Below are 8,868 nucleotides of genomic sequence, written 5' to 3'. Positions count from 1 at the left end.
AGGATATAATTTTCATTGCATGATTATTGACTTTTGTCCATGCATAGGGAATCACAAACCTTAACACCAGTATTCCTACTAAAGCATAATTACTCATCAACATAACTCACATATCACATCACCATATCCCAAAACTATTACTAAGAATCAAGTTTATTTTGTCCAATGATCTTCATGACATTTTCTTTACTTTATCCTTCTTGGATAGCTATCACTTTGGGACTAATTTTCATGAGTTGCTTTTCATAAGCTCAACCAAATATAAGTGAAGATCATCAGCATAACAATTTTTCTTTCTCTCAAAATAATTTAAGTGAAGGAAGAGAGAATTTCTTCAAAATTTTACTAACTCCCAAACAAATCTAAGTGAAGCAAGAAAGCATTTATTCAAAAATAATAAAGCACATCGTGCTCAAAAAGATATAAGTGAAGCACTAGAGCAAGTCCTAGCTCATAAAAGATTTAAGTGAAGCATAGAGAGCAATTCTAACAAGTCATGACATAATTTTGGCTCTCTCAAATAGGTGTCTCCAGCAAGGATTGATAACTTAAAACACAAAATAAAACAAGAAAAGACACATATCATACAAGACGCTCCAAGCAAAACACATATCATGTGACAAAGAAAAATATAGTCTCGAGTAAAATACCGATAGTTGTCGGAAGAAAGGGGGATGCCACTCGGGGGCATCCCCAAGCTTAGTTGGTTGCTCATTCTTGGATAATAGCTTGGGATTCCGTGGCATCCCCAAGCTTAGGATCTTACATCCTTCCTTCATCCATCGTAAGATAACCCAAAACTTGAAAACTTCAATCACACAAAACTCAACAAAGCCCTCGTGAGATCCGTTAGTATAAGAATAATAAACCACTACTATAAGTGTTGTATCAAACCGATTCATATTTTGTTTTGTATTATATCTACTGTATTCCAACTTTTGTATGCCAAAAACCCATCAAACAAAACCATAGAGCCATCAAAATAAGCACACAACACAAAGAAAACAGAATATGTCAAAACAGAACAGTCTGAAGCAATCTGACTATTTCGAATACTTCTGTAACTCAAAAAACTCTTAGAAATTAGGCCGACCTAAGAAATTTGTATATTGATCTACTGCAATTTGAATGGGTATTTTATCACTCTCTGGTGAAAATGAAAATTAATTTCGTGAGCGCAAACTTTTCTATTTTTCAACAAGATCAAACAACTATTGCCCAAGAAGATCCTAAAGGCTTTACTTGGCACAAACACTAATAAAAACATAAAAAGACACAATCATAACAGTAGCATAATTGTGCTAACACTCAAGAACAAAAAGCAAAAAAGCAAAAATAAATTTTATTCATTGGATTGCCTCCCAACAAGCGCTATAGTTTTACGCCCTTAGCTAGGCATAAAGCAAGGATCTAAGTTTTGTCATCTTTGGTTCTTGATCCATAATATGCCCTCATGATTGATTCATAAGGTGGCTTAATTCTAGTTCTAGGAAAGTGTTCCATACATTTCCTCAAAGGAAATTGGAACTTCATATTTCCTTCTTTCATATTAATCATGGCACCAATAGTGCGTAAAAACGGCATACCAAGAATAATTGGACAAGACGGATTGCGATGAATATCAAGAACAATAAAATCTATGGGCACATAATTCCTATTTGCAATAATAAGAACATCATTAATTCTTCCCATAGGCTTTTTAATAGTAGAATTCGCCAAGTGCAAATTCAAGGAACATTCTTCAAGATTGGTAAGACAAAGCACATCACATAAAGATTTCGGAATTGTGGAAACACTAGCATCCAAGTCACACAAAGAAAAACACTCATAATTTTTAATCTTGACTTTGATAGTAGGTTCCCATTCATCATACAATTTTCTAGGAATTGAAACTTCTAATTCCAATTTTTCTTCAACAACTTTCATCATAGCATCAACAATATGTTTAGTAAAAGCTTTATTTTGTTCATAAGCATGGGATGAATTTATCATGGATTGCAACAAAGAAATACAATCAATCAAAGAGCAACTATCATAATTAAAGTCTTTGTAATCCAAAATAGTGGGTGCATCACTAGCTAAAGTTTGAACCTCTCCAAACCCACTTTCATCAATTTTCTCAACAAGATTTTCACCCTCCGAAATATTGCGACGCCTTCTACCTAAAGTTGAATCTTCTCCAGTCCCTTTTTCATCATTCTTAACTTTACTAAATAAGGAATGGATACGTCTCCAACGTATCTATAATTTTTGATTGTTCCATGCTATTATATTATGAACCTTGGATGTTTTATATGCATATATATGCTATTTTATATGATTTTTGGGACTAACCTATTAACCTAGAGCCTAGTGCCAGTTTCTATTTTTTCCTTGTTTTTGAGTATCGCAGAAAAGGAAAACCAAAGGGAGTCCAATTGACCGGAAACTTCACGGAACTTATTTTTGGACCAGAAGAAGGCCATGGAGTAAAAGAGTTGGGCCAGAAGAATCCCGGGCTGCCCACGAGGGTAGGGGGCGCGCCAACCCCCCTGGGCGCGCCTCCCTACCTCGTGGACAGCCCGAAGACCCCCTGACTTGTTCTCGACGCCAAAACCTCTTATATATACAGAAACCCCTAGAGCATAACCTAGATCAGGTGTTCCGCCTCCGCAAGCCTCTATAGGCACCGAAAACCAATCTAGACTCATTCCGGCACCCTGCCAGAGGGGGGAATCCCTCTACGGTGGCCATCTTCATCATCCCGGCTCTCTCCATGACGAGGAGGGAGTAGTTCTCCCTCGGGGCTGAGGGTATGTACTAGTAGCTATGTGTTTGATCTCTCTCTCTCTCTCTCTCTCTCTCTCTCTCTCTCTCGTGTTCTTGACTCGGCACGATCTTGATGTATCGCGAGCTTTGCTATTATAGTTGGATCTTATGATGTTTCTCCCCCTCTACTCTCTTGTAATGGATTGAGTTTTCCCTTTGAAGTTATCTTATCGGATTGAGTCTTTAAGGATTTGAGAACACTTGATGTATGTCTTGCATGTGCTTATCCATGGTGACAATGGGATATCACGTGATCCACTTGATGTATGTTTTGGTGATCAACTTGCGAGTTTCGTGACCTCGTGAACTTATGCATAGGGGTTGGCACACATTTTCGTCTTGACTCTCCGGTAGAAACTTTGGGGAACTCTTTGAAGTTCTTTGTGTTGGTTGAATAGATGAATCTAAGATTGTGTGATGCATATCGTATAATCATGCCCACGGATACTTGAGGGGACATTGGAGTATCTAGGTGACATTAGGGTTTTGGTTGATTTGTGTCATAAGGTGTTATTCTAGTACGAACTCTATGATAGATCAAACGGAAAAAATAGCTTCATGTTATTTTACTACGGACTCTTGAATAGATCGGTCAGAAAGGATGACTTTGAGGTGGTTTCGTACCCTACAATAATCTCTTCGTTTGTTCTCTGCTATTAGTAACTTTGGAGTGACTCTTTGTTGCATGTTGAGGGATATTTATATGATCCAATTATGTTATTATTGTTGAGAGAACTTGCACTAGTCAAAGTATGAACCCTACGCCTTGTTTACTAGCATTGCAATACCGTTTATGCTCACTTTTACAACTTGCTACCTTGCTGTTTTTATATTTTCAGATTACAAAAACCTATATCTACGATCCATATTGTACTTGTATCACTATCTCTTCGCCGAACTAGTGCACCCATACAATTTACCATTGTATTGGGTGTGGTGGGGACACAAGAGACTCTTTGTTATTTGGTTGCAGGGTTGTTTAAGAGAGACCATCTTCATCCTATGCCCCCCATGGATTGATAAACCTTAGGTCATCCACATGAGGGAAATTTGCTACTGTCCTACAAACCACTACACTTGGAGGCCCAACAACGTCTACAAGAAGAAGGTTGTGTAGTAGACATCAAGCTCTTTTCTGGTGCCGTTGCTAGGGAGGTGAGTGCTTGAAGGTATATCTTTAGATCTTGCAATCGAATCTTTTTGTTTCTTGTTTTATCACTAGTTTTATTTATAAAATAAAATTATAAAAATGGAATTGGGGATGCCTCATATGCTTCATCTTTTTAATATCTTTCAAATAAGGATTCCTATAATTGTGCCGAAGTGTTAGAAGAAGAATGCATTAGAATGTTTGGCACTAAATCTTTGTATGATGAGCATGATTGCAATGTTGTTAGTATGAACTGTTTGAATATCCATGATACTATTAATGATTGCACTAGTCATGATGAAAATGTCTCTTATAAGCATGTAAAATTTTGTGGTGTGCATAGAGTTTCAAGTACACACCAAATAGGGAAGATAGACTTTGCAAGAGGCATAAGTATTTAGAAACTAAATGGTTGCAAGAAAGGCTAGATGTTTGTGCTGAAAATTTAAATTTTCTTAGCCATCCTTGTGAACTTTGCAATGAACATGGTCATTTAAATATCCAATGCAAATTGTTTCATGATCGAATCGTGTCAAAAATTGTGACGACTTGATTTCCCTTGCGCATCATAATGAACTTAGTTTGCTTCTGGGTTATGAAGAGATGAAATGTATAATTAAGGATATTCCAGAATTTGCCTTCGATAATGTTTTTGATTTTGATCTAGAGGAAATTTATATGTATTGTGCGGTGAATTGCATTGAAAATCCTTATATTGCCAATTACATAAAGACAAGAAAGAAAATAGAAGATGAAGAGAATACTAATGAAAGGGAAGAGACTTCCCAATATCCTCCTATTATTTCTTATGATGAATCAGGTAACGAGGAGGAGCCTTCTATTCAACCAATCTCATTAATAACGAGCTCCAAAAAGAGGATTAAACCCACACATGATGTGAAGAAGAAAAAGAAAAGACGGAGAAGAAAAGGTAATAAGGTATTCCTCCTGAATGATGTTGCTCCTATTACTCATTGTGATGATGATAATTGTTACATTATTGGTGCTATCCACACTATTAAAGATGAGAGTGATTATGCTTATGATATGAAAAGGCCCAAGCTTGGGGATGCTATATTTGATGAGAATGACATGTTTCAGAATGTATTTGCTGCAATTAATATTTGTCCCAAGCTTGGGGATGCTATGATTGATGAAGATGATATTTTTTGTCCCCCAAGTTTTGATGAGCAAATTTATTTTGATGATAACATGCCTCCTATTTATGATGATTATATTGATGAAACTGGGTTTGGAAGAGTGTCAACTTTAGGAAGTAATGATCCCACTATTTTGGAGGGTGCTGAATCTTATCGTGACAATTATGAAAGTGGATTTGGAGAGGTCATGACTTTATTTAGTAATGATTCCACTATCTTGGAAGAGGTTTCAATCGATTATGATGAGAACAAAGTTGCTACTTATGATAATTATTGTGATGATACTTATGCTATAAAAAGTAGTGATGATTATATTTATAAAACTTGTCATGATTATGATTACCCTTTTTCTGAATTTTATTCTTTTAATGTGGAAACAATTTATAGTATTCGAGTTTCTTATGATACTCCCACTATTCTGAATGAGAAGAATTTTGCTTATGTGGAGAATAGTAAATTTTCTATGCTTGTAGATCATGAAAAGAATGCTTTATGTGATAGTTATATTTTTGAATTCATTCATGATGCTACTGAAAATTATTATTAGGGAGGAATATATGCTTGTAGGAATTGCAATAATATCAAGTTTCCTCTCTATGTGCTTAAAGTTTTGAAGTCTTGCTTGCTTTACCTTCCTATGCAAGTTGATTCTTGTTCCCATAAATTGTTTGCTCACAAAATCCCTATGCATAGAAAGTGTGTTAGACTTAAATGTGCTAGTCATATTCTTCATGATGCTCTCTTTATGTTTCAATTATTATCTTTTTATGTGAGCATCATTGAAATCATCATGCCTATCTAGGGGCATTAAACATAAGCGCTTATTGGGAGGCAACCCAATTTTATTTTTGTTCATTGCTTTTTGCTCCTGCTTAGTAATAAATAATTCATATAGCTTCTTTTTAGATGTGGTTTTATGTTTTAATTAGTGTTTGTGCCAAGTAGAAGCTTTGGGAAGACTTGGGTGAAGTCTTTGTGATCTTGCTATAAAAAACAGAAACTTTAGCGCTCACGAGATTAGCTACCATTTTTTACTAGAGAGTGCGATTAGGTTGATTCTTTTTGAAGATGATCAATGGACAAATTCTTCACGTCCACCAATTTATTTCAGAATTTGTTGAGTTCAGAAGTATACGTTTGATTGAGATTACTACAGACTGTTCTGTTTTTGACAGATTCTGTTTTCTATGTGTTGTTTGCTTATTTTGATGAATCTATTAGTAGTATCGGAGGGTTTGAACCATAGAGAAGTTGTAATACATTAGATATTACACCAATATGAATTTAGAATGAGTTCACAACAGTACCAAAAGTGGTGATTTATTTTCTTATACTAATGGAGCTTACGAGTTTTCTGTTAAGTTTTGTGTTGTGAAGTTTTCAAGTTTTGGGTAAAGATTCGATGGACTATGGAATAAGGAGTGGCAAGAGCCTAAGCTTGGGGATGACCAAGGCACCCCAAGGTAATATTCAAGGACAACCAAGAGCCTAAGCTTGGGGATGTAGCGACCTGACCCAAAATCGGTCAAATCTCTGTGTCTGTACCATCCCAAGATCATGCTGGTACTCACAGTACATCGATAAAGTAATCAAAGTTCAATCACACCTGAATTTTATTACACGATTCTCATATAGAGTCTTTATTACAAGGGAATAAATTCGGCTCAAGGCCAACTCATGAGAAATAAACTACTAATGCTGCGGAAGCGTCGAAGGTAAAGCGAGTCCATCCGACTCCAAAGGGCAATCGCCAAGCGCGGAGCGTAGCCTCACTCCTGATCGGAATATACCTCTGCAACATAAGACGTTGCAGCCATGTAGGTCAGCTTTTGGAATAAGCTGGCAAGTCATGAAGAATAACAATAATAAAGTTACTACACTATATGCATTTTGGCTGTGGAGCTCTAAGTTTCATCATTTTGCGTAAAGCCAATTTTATCCTACTACAGTGGACTTGTTTGCAAATTACTACAAATTGTTGGTAGTTATTGAGATGGTTCCGCCAACCAATATCTCGTTCCCAAATTATTAAGTCATAAACCCCTCAAATTAATTCATTAGTTTCAGTGTTGAGAATTCCGAATACTTCCAAGTTCCAGAGGCTCAAATGTCCGTAACCGGGGACACGGCTAATCGATTAGATCTTTAAACTCTGCAGAGGTTTGCGCACTTTCCCCGCAAGAATCATTCCCTCCTTTTAAAGTCTTCGCACTTCATGGTGTTTGAAGACGGGACGAATGAAACAGGGTCTTCCGAAGAGTTCTTCTGGCTACTGCCGGTACCCATCCAATCCTACCGTTCTTCTACATCTCGTAGTACCGTCCAGCCAGCGTCACTACTAGGGTCAACCCAGCCAGAGCCCATAATGGCTTGCGGCTGCACAGGTAAGCTTCCGGTCATGGGGCATCCATCCTTCTCTTCGTGGCTGGGTGAAGCTTTCCGCAGGATGTCATGGCGCTTCTCCATGCATCCCGGCCACCACTGGGTGCTCCAGGGTGCCCGTCAACCGTCCTCCACCCAGTAGTGATTTTCCGAAGTCCTTCTTGATCATTGTAGTTCATGGGGTTGTCATCATCATTGACTCTCACATCTTGCTTATGAATTTCACTCAACCCAAAACCCGTCTACGAGCATAGCAAAATAAACTACTTCGTCCCGGGGTCATGGTAACAAGGGGATTGGTTCATCCTACCACATGATACTACTCAAGTTTAATGACTTCAAGATTTCACTACTGCATGCGTGGTGGGGTGGTGACAATTCTAATGCACAAAAACATAGGTATAGAAATAACATGATCAAGACTTGCCTTGCTGATGATCCTCGTAAGTTAAAGAGTCGTAGTAGCAAGCTTCGCACTCCGGAAACTCTACCGAGACAAACAATGAACACAATAAGCAAAACAATAGGATCACATAACACAACATAACAAAAGTAACCTAACACAACAAAGCAACCAAAACCAAATCCAAAGGAAAACTCAAAGAAAAAATCACTCAAAGTTTCCCTACTTCAAACCATAGCAAAAAAAATAGTTTTTATATAATAAAAATTCCTTAATATAACCTAATCATGGTTTTAAGTTAACTTAACAGAAAAGGTTTCACTAAGCAACTAGGAGCAAAAAGAATTAATTAAAAAGCTATTATAAAACTCATTTTAGGTCTAATCCAATTTCTATTAAGAAAATAATTTAAAAACTTTTATTAATTATAAATAAAAGTTCAACTATTAGGATGACAGAAACTAACCTAGAATAACTAATCACAAGTTAAAAATAAATTAATTTACTAATTAATTTAATAGGAAAACAGGAACTAGTTAATTAATTAGGATTAATAGGATTCTGCTTTAAACTAATTATTTATTAATCCTAAAATACCAAAGTTAATTTCTAGGGTTTGGCAATGACAAAATAAAGTTGGGTCAAAAGGAATCATGCAAAAATAATTTTTCTAACTAAAGTTATAGCAGATTTACTATTCTGACTAAAACTAAAATAAAGCCATTTTAATTATTTTTAACATAGCTAAATATATATTCTACAGAAACTATAGAAAATTTGCAATCCAACAAAAAAAGAATCATCTAAAAATATTAAACAGAATAAAAGATATACATTTTTGAAAACAGAAACTATTCGGCTAAAACAGAAAATTCAAACTAAAAAGAAAAAGGCCTAATGGGCCTATACTGTGCACTAGGCGTAACTTAGTCTAAACGGGCCTAGGTTTAAACTAAACGAACCGG

Source organism: Triticum aestivum, chromosome 5A, assembly GCF_018294505.1.
Source record: "Triticum aestivum cultivar Chinese Spring chromosome 5A, IWGSC CS RefSeq v2.1, whole genome shotgun sequence".
In the NCBI taxonomy this organism is placed as follows: domain Eukaryota; kingdom Viridiplantae; phylum Streptophyta; class Magnoliopsida; order Poales; family Poaceae; genus Triticum; species Triticum aestivum.
The sequence above is the reverse complement of the archived record's forward strand: the minus strand, read 5'-3'. Positions refer to the sequence as shown.